Source organism: Neoarius graeffei, chromosome 6 (assembly GCF_027579695.1).
Source record: "Neoarius graeffei isolate fNeoGra1 chromosome 6, fNeoGra1.pri, whole genome shotgun sequence".
Taxonomy (NCBI): Eukaryota; Metazoa; Chordata; class Actinopteri; order Siluriformes; family Ariidae; genus Neoarius; species Neoarius graeffei.
Window position 1 is genome coordinate 104,658,927 of NC_083574.1, and position 14,481 is coordinate 104,673,407.

Below are 14,481 nucleotides of genomic sequence, written 5' to 3' on the forward strand. Positions count from 1 at the left end.
TGTGTCTATGGGAGGGTGTGAGTGAGTGACATCATTTTGATATCTGTGTCTATGTGCTAGGTCAGTAAATCACATCTTAATTCCATATGTATGTGTGTGTGTGAATGAAACCTTCAATCATAAGCAAAATAATATTTCAGCAATTCAGTTTTTATCGTAGACTTTTGTTTACGGGATGTTTAAACCTCGTGTAAAAACACGGGAAGGCTATCCTCGTAATTTGTTTACGGGAAGGTGACCCTCTTGAAGTGAAGGAGCTGTCACGAGAAGAGCGCGCTTTTTATGTTAAACCCATAATAATTACCCTAATTAATCTCAGGACTGATTCCTTCGTGCCACCATGGGGGGAAAAATTGTATTATATTAATTGTCTTATTGTATTAAGGTACCCGGACCCCGAGAAAAAAACCCCACGGAATTGGATGAATTGCTGTGGTTTAGCATTCTACACAAATTCTAGACAGTTTGGCCGGCTCAGTTTTGATTTATCCTAATTCAGGTATTTGCAATCTCTGGGAGCTGTGTAATGTATCTTTAATTGTTTTAGCATTTATATAAGGCATTACTGGATATGCACAAAATAATGAAACAACAAATCAGTACTCTGGACATGAACAGTTAGAACTGTGTTCCTGGTGTGCATAAATGTAAACCTTTCGTCAATCAAACCTGTATAACCAACTTCCAAAATCCTTATTTCCCTTATAAGATCCTTATAGGATGCAAATTAAAATGATTTACCTAAAATTTGAATGATAATTAACAATGATATATCCCAGGTACTTTTTATTCAATATTAATAACAATAAACTTTAAGAATGAATACAAAGCTTCAATGTTTGCCAAAAAACACAAGGTGTAAATGTTATGTGCTCTTTTATCATCGCGGGAATTGATTATCTCATCTCATTATCTCTAGCCGCTTTATCCTGTTCTACAGGGTCGCAGGCAAGCTGGAACCTATCCCAGCTGACTACGGGTGAAAGGCAGGGTTCACCCTGGACAAGTCGCCAGGCCATCACAGGGCTGACACATAGACACAGACAACCATTCACACTCACATTCACACCTACGCTCAATTTAGAGTCACCAGTTAACCTAACCTGCATGTCTTTGGACTGTGGGGGAAACCGGAGCACCCGGAGGAAACCCACGCGGACACGGGGAGAACATGCAAACTCCGCACAGAAAGGCCCTCGCCGGCCACGGGGCTCGAACCCAGGACCTTCTTGCTGTGAGGCGACAGCACTAACCACTACACCACCATGCCGCCCAGAATTGATTATAGCTCTAAATAAATATTGAAGGTTTTTGTAAAAAAGAATCCATATAACTTTATTTGTACGCCCGTATACTATGTTTATTGAATCAAATCCGTATAAAATACGGACATTCTGTATATTCATTCTGATCTCAACGAAAGCTTCACTGAATCGATTCTTTAGAACAAACTCGCATGCGTGTGAATCAATTTACTTGATTCACTCTTGATTCTTGACTCAGAATCTACGGAAACCTTATTTGTATTCCTGTTTTCAAACTGTAAACAATAATCACACTCTCATGCTGCATGAAATTAAAGTATAAACTTTCCTCAAACCATTACGTGTGCATGAACTCAAACAAATGCAGTCCATGCGTCTGTATCGATTCGCTTGGTCGAGTCATTTTTATGTTTCGTCCCGAAAAAGATCCGAATCGTTTGTGAATCTCATCACTGTTAGAGATCCTCTTCCCTCAACACAGAATGGAATCATCAGAGGAAAAATCTGCTTCTTAATCAATTAGTTTCAGCGTTTGGTGAGTAGATCATCTGTATTTTATTTTTTTATATTCCTTGTGTGTTGATAGTCCGAAACTTGTAACTGGAAGGTTATCAGGAAAGACATGAGTGGTCCGCGAGCACTCTACAAGACTTTTAATGTGTTTTAATAATTAATAGTGCAGCTATTAATGCAGTTTCATGTCTAGATCTTATAAATGATGAATACGAAGTATGTGACGGCAAATTGTGATGAACTCCAGTTCCCATGATGCTTGTGAACTGGGCATGCGCACTGGATAAAAGAAAAAGAAGCTCTTTAGGGCAAAACTCTCGTCTCATTAGATTTGGGCAGTAATTCTATGCGTTCAGACCTTAAATAATGAAATAACTGTACAAGCAAATACAACACAAAAACCATTTTTAAAACATTCACTTAAATTAAACAGACATGGTAAAAACAGAAGAAATATATTTAAGGCTTAGAGTTTGATTAATTCAGCCAAATCAAATATCACTTTCAGATTTGAAGATATTTATCAGGAATCATTTTTAAAATATTGAGTATTATACCACTTCCTGTCTAAAGGTATAATAAAAGGCATCAAATATATTTACCCTATGTGTGAATGGAAATGCTGAAAAGTTTAATGTTTAACCTAATGTTTAATGTTGATCTAAAACATTTTAAAACTGATCGTGTGGTGGTATTTTTATTAATCATATGTAATTCTAACCTTTAAATATCCTATATACTCCTGTTTCTAACGCGTTTTAGCGAAATGTGGACTTGTCTTGTCTGGGAAGCATGCAATTAGTTCAACAGCGAGCTAACCCGCTTTTTACTTCATTTTTGACATTTTTTGAATAATTGTCGTCATAATATTTAATATAATATAATATTTTGAATAATTGTTCCGTCTCTATAGTCTCTCTGTCTCTTTCTCAGTCAGCATTGAGATAAGAGCTCCCAGACTGTTACAGATAGCTATAATATAAACAACTCATGCAAGCATAGCAGGCAAGGACAGCCACAGAAATCTGCAATGAGCAGAGAAAATCATTATTTTTGGCACTTTCTCACAATAATAAATTTAATAAGTAATCTCTTTATATTACTAGGTAAATTCCATATACATAAAGTCAAAATGTCCAAGACAACCAATTCTCATTCCCATTAATACTGTTAATTGAATTAAAAATGTATTTTCAGTCTCTGTCACATATCGAATCCAACAAAGAGTGCTTATCAGCTATTCAATTTTATTCAAATTACATTCAGTGAAATTGTCTGTCATTTCAATTTGCCCTGTTTTATATCTCCTTTTCTTTCTTTAAACTTATTGCTACTTATGAGGCTAAGCTTAACCATGTTCCTCCTAATTTCGAACTATTGATATGAAATGCTCTGATTAACTGTTTGCTGAGTTTTAAACCTCCATACTTTTGCCTTTAAAAACCACAGAGGATATGGAATGGATAGGCTTTTAATGTATTTAGTTAACCATAATTTTTTCAGCAAGAAACAGAGTTAAACGTTTACTTGAATAACTTTTTGTTTCTAAATCGGAGACTTGGGTTTATCTTTATTTAACCATTAAGGAAAAAAACTTCATAAATTATCATGATTATGATACATTGGCTTGTATAAGTACTCATTGTCCTTGAACCTTTCTGCATTTTGTTGCACTGCAACCTGGAACTTAAATTGACATGAAACTACACAAAATATGATTTAATAAGCAGTACCTCTCTCTCTGGATCGATGTCATCCTCCAGTCTCTCTGGAGGCATGGTGAGACCGTGCACCAGCTTGTACAATACACCTGATTTACATAAGATTAATGAATTGATAGTTTCTTCTGTAATGTCACAGGTTCCTGCTCATCATTGCTGTTTTTCCATTAATGATCTCTGTTCTGCCTTTTTTTCACGCACATGAGGAGATAGCGTTTGGACTCAAGGTTCCATTGACTCTCTTGCTGTTTTTTTCAGCTGTAATTCATAACGCGCTCTGTGACCTTCTCCCTCCCTCAGGACTCTGTGGTCTGTGTGTTCTGGTATCTGCTGAGTCACCAGAAATCTGCCAAGACACTGACACTTGCGCCTGCTCCAACATCTGGCGCATAAGGGCTTTAAGGTTTCCAGAACCAATCTGCAATATTGCATGGACACTTAAGTATTTGAACTTTTGAACTTTCTCAAGGCTGTCATTCTAGACACAAAACGCCCTGCAACTAAACATGCACTGATGTCTTTTCTGGGTCAGAAAATGGATCCCTGACTGCTCTTTATATAACAAGCTTCTCCATTCCGCAATCTCTCATCACGATCCACTGCAACATCCTTTGACCTGGACTGACGCTATGGTGGTCGCTTATCACTCCCTCAGAAGCACCCTTTGTTCCGCCCCTGGGGTTACCTGCTCACTTCAAGCCCTTCCACCTCTATGCCTGTGAACACCAAGGCACAGCCTCTGGGGAGCATGGGGGGGCGGAAATGCATCATTGTGCGTTTTTATCCAAAACATTAGACATTGTTGCTCAAGGCTTACCTGCGTGTCTAGGGGCTGTCTCTGCATGTGCTTTGATGATTTTAGATGCAGAAAAATTGGTTTTGTCTCACCCACTGATCTTGCACTCGTCACATCCAGTTAAACAGGTGTTGCAAAATTTACAGACCCATTAAATTAATTTAATCAGTAATTTAATAGATAATTAAATTAACATATGACTATTTATTCTCTGTTCTAGTAACGATCTTGAAATTCGTGTCTTTTGATAATGTAGGTCACGCTCTCGCACGCCTCCTTAATTCTCGGGATGACATTGATATTGGCTGTCTATCAGGTCTGATCTCTCTCCTCCAGCCCTCTAGGGATGGGGGAAGTACTCTTTGTTGATGGTTCTTGTTTTATAATTTATAATATTTATTAAATAAATTTATTATATGTGGTTACTCTGTGTGTTCAATCAATATCAGCCTGATATTCTGCATGAGACATACGCTCTTCCTTTCTCATTTGATTTTTGTCAAATTCTCTAAATGGGTAGAAGTTTTTCCCTGTTCTTGAGAGAACACGAAGGTAGTTACTCTGGCAAAAGAAATAATACCTAGTTATAATAATAATAATGATACATTTTATTTATAAGTGCCTTTCAAGATACCCAAGGACACTAGACAGTAAAAAAGAAAAACAAACAATAAAAGCAGAACAATAAAATAACAACAATAAAATAATAAGAAGTCAATAATGATAATTATTATTATAGTTATGGGGTTTCAAATGCCATAGACTCAGACAAGGGTACCCGTTTCACCTCAAAAGTCACACAAAACCTTTGTAAGTATCTCTAAACTAAACTGGTGTTTTCACATTCCTCAATCCTCTGATATCGTAGAACGTACTAATCAAACATTGAAAGACAAATTAATTAAGGTCATGCAGGACACAGGTTTGGTTCTGTAATCCATAATTCATTCTGGCTGAAGTTCGTGTGACACCAAGAAATTATTTTTGGAAGACCTTTCCCTCTCCCCTGGAAGAAGGGAACTCCGGCTCCGGGTACCTCTGATTTGAAAATGCATATGGATGAGTATTCTGCAGCCCTTATAGTTAAATGGTATAAAATTTGTACCAAGGCCAATAATACAATATTATCTCCACCACACACCCTTTCCAAGTTGGAGACAAGGTGCTGGTGTGACTTTTTAAAGTAATGATTTGGACAATTGGGAAAACCTAGATATGGTGGGCCTGCAGACATAGTCGCCATTACTTTTACTGCTGTTTTAACTGATCTTTTTCCACAGTAGATCCATGCCACGCGATTGAAGAAGGCTCCATAACAAAGTTGTGTCACAATGACAAGTTTGCTACTAACGTTTTCTCTGTGTCCCGAGAATCTCTGTTCTCTCTCTCTGTCTCTCTATTTCTGAGCTCTACACAGATTCGACTGAGAATCCTCAAGACGTTGTGAACAAAGAGGGGAAGAGATCTTGCGCCCCGTTTGGAACCAATCATCCTCACTACAACCATGACAGTCCTCATCTCGGGTTTCGTGACTTCATTGTTGCTCGGGGCAGGGTTACCCGCCCGAGCCTTCAGGACCACTTCATTGCTCGGAGCAGGGTTACCCGCTCGAGCTGGACTTCGAGACAACATCTTCTGGACTAACTTCGCTAACTGGACTGCACAAGCGCACACCACACGAATGTGTTATGTCTTTCATCTGATGCCGTTTTCTACTATTATTACACATCTCTATGCTCTGAAACTCTGTATTCTTACAGGACTCTGTTCTCACTATAGATATGCCTTCTAATTTAATTTTCCCTCACTGTTTTAGAACAAATTACTCTGAAGGAAGTAGCATGTATTTGGGACGAATTAAGAGGTTTTGAATTTCTCTAAGCTCCGGTGAGGTGGGACGAGGGCTGATCGGGCATGCCCGCTCTCTGAGCACCAATATACATCAAGAAGGGCAAAGATTAACTCAAGATTAATTCTCGATGCAGTCACATATATGATCATGAGGTGATAATGATCAAATATGATCCTAGGATTTGATAATAGTGATACTATTATCAAAGGGGGGGATTGTTAGGTTTATATAAAAGTATTATTCTTGACCAAGAAGGCAGTAATTTATTAAAATGGTGACAAAATTAAGGATTAACTTCGGTTCAGTTAAAAATGACCTTCTGTCTCGGCTGGACATTGTTTGGGAACATTTTGTTTATTTTGATATGAAATGTGTATTTTTGATCAGAGATGTGTCTGAACGACGCCAAGGTCTGTTTTGATGTCAGATCGACCCACACACACTTTAATGTTGGATGTAATGGTAGCCTTATTGCTGAACAAAGAGTTAAGACTTGATATTTTAGAGCTTTTTAAGATCCTTTATTATTTTGGACTATTGCATATACTATGGTAGTGATTTTAAACTGTTCCTGTGTAGCCTGACCTTCGTCCAGTGGAGAAGAACACTTCTTTGTTAGACCAAACATAGTCTTTGTTTAAAACATTGTCGTAAAAACATCTCGCGCGCTTTGATGTGCGTAACGTCAGGGAGTTCGCACCGGGAGATAAAGTACTCGTACTGTTGCCCACATCGAGCTCCAAATTGATCGCCAAGTGGCAAGGACCCTTTGAGGTCACACGGCGAGTCGGGGACGTCGACTATGAGGTGAGGCAAATGGACAGGGGTGGGGCGCTACAGATTTACCACCTCAATCTACTCAAACTCTGGAACGAGGAGGTCCCCGTGGCGTTGGTGTCGGTGGTTCCAGAGAAGGCGGAGCTGGGGCCGGAGGTTCAAAAGGGAGCACTGGCATCGCATACCTCTCCGGTCCCCTGTGGAGACCACCTCTCCCTGACCCAACTCGCGGAGGTTGCCCAGTTGCAGACTGAGTTTTCGGACATGTTCTCGCCCCTGCCCGGCTGCACCAACCTCATAGAGCACCACATTGAGACGCCCCCAGGGGTGGTAGTGCGTAGCCGCCCTTACAGGCTACCCAAACACAAGAAAAAAGTGGTTCGGGAAGAACTCGAGGCCATGCTCAAGATGGGCATCGTCGAGGAGTCCCACAGTGACTGGAGCAGCCCAGTTGTCTTGGTTCCCAAGACCGATGGGTCGGTCCGGTTCTGTGTGGACTATAGAAAAGTCAACATGGTGTCTAAATTCGACGCGTACCCAATGCCTCGTATTGATGAGTTGCTCGATCGGCTAGGCACGGCTCGCTTTTACTCGATGCTGGATTTGACAAAGGGTTATTGGCAGATCCCTTTGACGCCATTATCCCGAGAAAAAAACGGCCTTTTCCACACCGTTCGGCTTACACCAGTTTGTCACACTTCCTTTTGGGCTGTTTGGGGTGCCCGCTACGTTTCAGTGGCTGATGGACAGGGTCCTCCGCCCCCACGCCACCTATGCGGCCACATACCTCGACGATATCACCAACCCAAAGAAGTGTGCGATTGGGCGGGTGGAAGTACGGTATCTGGGCTTCCACTTGGGCAACGGGCAGGTGCATCCCCAAATTAACAAGGCAGCAGCAATTGCAGCCTGCCCGAGGCCCAAGACTGGAGGGGGTGAGACAGTTCCTGGGGCTGGCTGGCTACTATCGTAGGTTTATACCTAATTATTCAGACGTCACCAGCCCACTGACTGATCTCACTAAAAAGGGGGCACCAGATCCGGTCCAGTGGACGGAGCAATGCCAGCAGGCTTTTTCTAAGGTAAAGGCTGCACTGTGTGGGGGGGCCACTGTTACACTCCCCTGACTTTTCTCTCCCTTTTATGTTACAGACGGATGCGTCGGACAGAGGGCTGGGCGCCGTGTTGTCCCAGGAGGTGGAGGGGGAGGACCGTCCAGTGCTGTACATCAGCAGGAAGCTGTCAGTATGCGAGGGGCGCTACAGCACTATCGAAAAGGAGTGCCTCACGATCAAGTGGGCAGTCCTCGCCCTCCGCTACTACCTGCTGGGACGCCCTTTCACCCTCTGTTCGGACCACGCGCCCCTCCAGTGGCTCCACTGCATGAAGGATGCCAACACGCGGATCACCTGTTGGTATCTGGCACTCCAACCCTTCAACTTCAAGGTGATCCACAGGCCAGGGGCGCAGATGGTTGTGGCGGACTTTCTCTCCCGTCAAGGCGGGGGGGAGTCGGCTGCAGGCCGGATGGCTGCCCGGCCTGAGTCGGGTGGTGGGGGTATGTGGCAGCGGGGGCGTGGTCAAGCGCTGGTCTGTGACAGGAGGGCGGAGTCAGGGAAGGTAAGTGGCAGAATCACTACACCTGATGTCAATTAACCTGTGTTTGTGTGTCTTCCCAGTGACCGCGCCCTATATAAAGAGAGAGAGAGCAGAGGAAGAGAGCTCTCTCATGAACCAGACGACTTGTGTGTGTGTGTGTATGACTGGGAGAGTTAGTTTGTTTCTGAAAAAAACAAATAAAAACCCTAAGTTATGGAACTTTATTCTGGCCTGCCGTCTTTCTGTGCTCCTCCCTCTCCTACGAACTTCCACAATCCTGTTAAATATTATCTACGCATTTAGAAAAAGAAACATGATGTAGTGTTCCACAGCTGGTCAGTTTTATTAGTAAATCACGATGACTTTGCCCCAACAGTCAGGGTCTGTGCAGGTGTAAGGATTTTTTTTTTTTAACACTCAAGTTATTCCAGTGAAAATAAGATATAAAATGAATACAAGATGAAAGAGATACTAAATTTGGGCAAATGGATGTTAAGGAACGAGAGAGGAAAGGGAAGATAAGAGAAATAAGACAGAAAAGACAGGACACCAGTGAGAGAGGGAAACAGAGGAGGAACAGATGACAAACTTATTGAAATAAACCATTTTTATCAGTAATATCAACCCTGAATACGTATGCCAGAATATTTTAACATACAAATATAAAATACTGAGATGAGTCTCTCACCCCTCAAAAAGGTACTTTTTTCTTAGTTCATGATAAACAGGAAGGAACATGTTCAGCATGAAGCTCACGGGTGCAGTTTTGGTTTTAGTATGAGGATATTGACACCCCACCATTTTGATAATGATAAATAAGCAGACTGTACAAGGAAATGTTGGCTATAAGGTTAACTTTTTAAGCTGTGATGCAAGGCCAAATCTTTTGCCTTTCAGCAAATGCTCTTAAAATGAAAGACATTACTTTCGGGGAAAAACAACAAACACAGGCCCAACCCCAACCCCAACACACACACAGGCCTCGGATTTCAGTGGCACTGTTCCCCCAGTTTTTCCTTATTTGTGTGTTCAGAAAACAGTGTGGGCTTTATAGATAATTGGGCTAATTTTGAGGGACTGCTGGCCTGTTCGGGCAGGACGGTATCCATCCCACTCGGGAAGGTGCTGCTCTCATTTCTTGCAACATAGCACATAGTCTTAGAACAGGCCTAGTTAATTTCTGACAATCCAGAGCCAAGGCCAGGGAGCAGACGAACAGGCTAAACCGACTGTCTGCTAGCTGCACAGAGTCATGCATAATTATATATATATATATATATATATATATATATTTTTTTTTTTTTTTTTTTTACAGGAGAGCCCCCTCCCCCAATCCGCTCCAGCATGATGTTTACAGATGTGTGTATATTCTTCTTCTTACCGGTTATTTCCTTTAGTTCTCCTTTGCAGGCTCCATCACGTCCAAACACGTTTCCGACTAAAACAGATGAGCTGTGCTGCTGGAGAAGAGATTCTTGTGATTAGTGTCAGTGTCAGGAAGAAGTGCATGAGATCAAGCACCTAAATGCACACATCCGGTAACTGATTCACAGGAAACCAGTTTGAAGGTTTATGATTTCTGAACCACAGGAAATGATAGTTGTGTCTCCTTGTAGCACGTGACCTCAAACTGCATGCAGTAAAAATCAAAGGCATTTCTGATGAATTCAACATTCTTTCCAATGAAGAAATACAAATGTTCAGATTGTTTTCTTTCTGATTGTTAGATATTTTTTACTAAAACAGCCTAGTCATGGTGTTTGTTCAGTTTGTTTGTGTTTATCAAATTCTCAGATTAAAAAAGGTTAAATTCGTCAGACTGGAAGATTAATTTCATTTGATCTGTCGGATATTTAATATTCTGTAAGCGCGATGTTGTCTCTAGGACAAAGATAAATGAGGAAACAGAAAGAAACAACATTCCCGTGTTAACAGCGAGTCCGTTATTCTGCTGCAGTTTACTTTCACTTTCTCTCCTTCACCCTTCAGTGTTCACTGCAGCATGACTCCCACTGGCTCAGAGCACCGCTCCAGAATTCACACTCAGCTAGTTCTTACAGTCATTTGAACCTGTCTGATAAATCCTTTCCCCCAAATGCCAGCTACAAATACTAAATAGGAAACACAATGTGGGGAGAGCGGGGTAAGTTGTCACCAGAGTCAATAACTTCAACATTAAATGGCTGGTTTTTGTGTGATTTCATGTTCACTGGTCGCTTTTCTGTTTCCATGTGGTCAAAGACACTCAAATCTGAAGTAAGCTCAGTTTTCTTATTGCCACCCGCCAGCAGTAAGGTCCCTGCAAAGACTTCCTCAAAACCTTCCCTGTCTGACTCCGGTTCATCTGTGCCGAGTTTCCCAAAAGCATCGCAGCACAAAGATCATCGTTAAACGGTAGAGCAAGCGGCACAATGAATGCTCTCTCTCTGAGTTAAAAGTTTTGTTTTACTTCTTTGTGTTTGTACGGAGCCCCTAATGTGTCAGTGCTGACGAAAAAACGGGGGTGTCAAGAAAATGAGCGCTCACTTTGCTGGGTGTGTTCTCATTTTATTAAATCGCGTGCTCATGTTAAATAGAGTGTGCGTTCATTTACGTAAACCGTGGGCTCACCTTACTAAAACCGTGGGCTCGCCCTGCTCAGCCGTGCCCACGGAATATACATCGTGAGCACAATTTACTAAAATGTGCCCTCGATTTATAAAACGTGTTAATGTAATTTAAAAATAATACATTCAAACTTGTTAGCACGAATAAGTAAAGCGTGGTCACAATTTATACCAGAAAACACAATGTGCCCGATTCACAAGTGGGTCAGACAAGGTTATTTACCATTTCGCAATGGATCTTATAAGGGTTTACCATGGGTTAGGTATGGAGCGCAAACATATACTTTCAACGCTTGCCTCCCAGCATGGTATTATCTTAAGTCTGAGCACATTGAACAAAATGCTGAGGGTAAATGGTCTTCGCCGCCGGATGTACGATGATTTGTACGGTGCCCAAATCATCATACAACAGGTGTTCTGATAAACTGTCCTACACGTCAATGCGTCCTACAAAGCCCCACTGCACATGCGCAGAGCACAAAACGTCATTTCTTGTAGGACCATTTATCAGAACACCAGCCGCGAAGACCATTTACCCCCAGCATTCTGTTCAATGTGCTCAGACTTAAGATAATACCATGCTGGGAGGCAAGCGTTGAAAGTATATGTTTGTGCTCCATACCTAACCCATGGTAAACCCTTATAAGATCCATTGTGAAATGGTAAATAACCCTGTCTGACCCACTTGTGAATCGGGCATATTGTGTTTTCTGGTATAAATTGTGACCACGCTTTACTTATTCATGCTAACAAGTTTGAATGTATTATTTTTAAATTACGCTAACACGTTTTATAAATCGTGGGCACGTTTTAGTAAATTGTGCTCACGATGTATATTCCGTGGGCACGGCTGAGCAGGGCGAGCCCACGGTTTTAGTAAGGTGAGCCCATGGTTTATGTAAATGAACGCACACTATTTAACATGAGCACGCGATTTAATAAAATGAGAACACACCCAGCAAAGTGACGGTGTCGGTTCCCTCCAGGCCTTGGTTTGCTGTTGGTGATGCCTGTGCTCCTCGTTATGGACTGCAGTGAGCTCATTGCTCTTTTAACATCAGGGTTGTCTGGCGCTCTGTGTAGCAGTACTTTTATGCTTGGTGCGGTGTTCCAAGCGATGTTGCTTGGTGGTGTCACGGCGGCTGTGCAGGTGATTTGGGACATACCAGTGCTCTGTGTGGCGGTGCTTCTGTGCTCACTTTGTGGACTCATGGAACAGTGTTCCGAGTTATGTTGCCTGGCAGCATCATGGCAGCTGTGCAGGCGGTGTGGGATTTATCTTCATGTGCCTTTTGGTGGGACTGTGGCAGCTACACCATTGGAATGACATCCTGACCTTTTGGTGGACAGGTTTTTTTTGGCACTATATAAATTCAAATGATTATTATTATCATTATTATTATCTCATCTCATTATCTCTAGCCGCTTTATCCTGTTCTACAGGGTTGCAGGCAAGCTGGAGCCTATCCCAGCTGACTACGGGCGAAAGGCGGGGTACACCCTGGACAAGTCGCCAGGTCATCACAGGGCTGACACATAGACACAGACAACCATTCACACTCACATTCACACCTACGGTCAATTTAGAGTCACCAGTTAACCTAACCTGCATGTCTTTGGACTGTGGGGGAAACCGGAGCACCCGGAGGAAACCCACGCGGACACGGGGAGAACATGCAAACTCCGCACAGAAAGGCCTTCGCCGGCCACGGGGCTCGAACCCGGACCTTCTTGCTGTGAGGCGACAGCGCTAACCACTACACCACCATGCCGCCGCCTATTATTATTATTATTATTATTATTATTATTATTATTATTATTATTATAACAACACTCTTAGGGTTAAGAGGCTTTTGGGAAACCCACTGCTGTTTGTTTAAAATGCATAAAACACTTCATTTGGAATGTCTAACATGAGCATCAAATATTGTTGTTTGTATTAAATTCATGAACAGTCCAACCTTTACATACGCAAATATATATGTGGTGTATTATGCAACATACATGCCATTCAGTTTCTTGTCATCCAACAGGAAATAACTTGTAGTCGTCAAACCTGATTACATGAATGATGTATTGTGCTCTACTTTACTCCACAGTCACACAATAGTGTTCAGTAGTGCACCTCTAATTTGATATGTGCTGGTTCCTGCTCCCTCCTCCTCCATTCTTTCCCTTTCATGTTCAGGGCCATGGTCACCTGTTTGTTTCGATTGTTGAGTAAGTTAGGGTATTTAACAGAGAATTTTCAGTGCTGGACTGGCTATCAAATATTATAGATCTTATTGGCTATCATGTGTAAAAGAATTGAGGAGTAGTGCAGAAGAAATTCCCAAATTTACATGTTTATTTTATCCGTTTACAGTCAAAGTGGATGACCATTTTTAAACACTTTAGAAAAAATTATTGTCAACTAAAAGTTTGTGCATTGAATCTGACGAGTTAAGCCTTGAACATGACCCAACCTGCAGCAGGACTCTAGTACTGAAACCCCAAGGCCTCTTCGCCACTGTCCTTATCATGACCTGCAGACCGCTTCAGTAAATCCCTTCTGAGCACACTATGCTGCATCAGCCAGCAAAGACTTTTTCTTTCTCCAACTGGATGCCAAGAAAGCATTCCCATGTGTGCAGAGAACATTTTCTATCAGGTTAGTATGAAAGCTCTGTGCACCTGTTATTTCTCCTCACACTTTTTCTAGCTCAAGTCCAGTCAGTTAAAAAAGTCTAGATCTAGATCTGGCTGTCTATCAGATATATTCCATTCAGCTAGCATGATACTGAACGAGTCAAAGATGAGTAGCTGAATGGAATATATCAGATAGACCATGAAAAAGCAACCAGGCATTATTATTATTATTAACATACACATTCTCTTCAAATCAGCATTCTCAAAGGCCAACGCTAGCTTACCCGCGACTCGGTGCTGTTAACGCAGCAGTCCAGTTACCTTCCAGCTGGTGTGGCGTTAGTGAAGGCCAATGCTAGCGCAGTCAAGCTGAATCTTATTATTATTTTCCCTGTGTAATTTACTTTTAAAATCAACATCGACAGCTCCACACAACGGAGCGACCTGGCAGCCAACATTCTCTCAAAATCTTCCGCTTTTAAAAAAGCAAACCTCATGGCCATGTTTGTTTACAAATTGTCACAGTTGCTCACTAACACAGAAGTTTTACATCTCCAACATGTCTCTTTTACAGTTTTTCGATGTCTGTTGGTATGTTTTTCTCTTGTAAATATGCGTGAAGAATATATAACGAAGTTTTGGTAGCTTTTCGGGTGTTCAGCACGTCTTCAGTTTCAGTTTCCAGTTTATTTACTTAATGCTTAATTATAGCATAGCTAATCCT

The 14,481-nt window shown here is 41.7% G+C and overlaps 1 long non-coding RNA gene across 1 annotated transcript in view; it reads right to left on the reverse strand.

The window, feature by feature from the left end:
- The window catches only part of LOC132887602 (uncharacterized), a 41,788-nt gene extending 31,733 nt beyond the window's left edge, over positions 1-10,055 (reverse strand). Inside the window, exon 1 of the long non-coding RNA XR_009654859.1 lies at positions 9,905-10,055. This is a non-coding gene — a long non-coding RNA (uncharacterized LOC132887602). The remainder of the gene's footprint in view (positions 1-9,904) is intronic.
- Between the last annotated feature and the right edge of the window lie 4,426 nt (positions 10,056-14,481).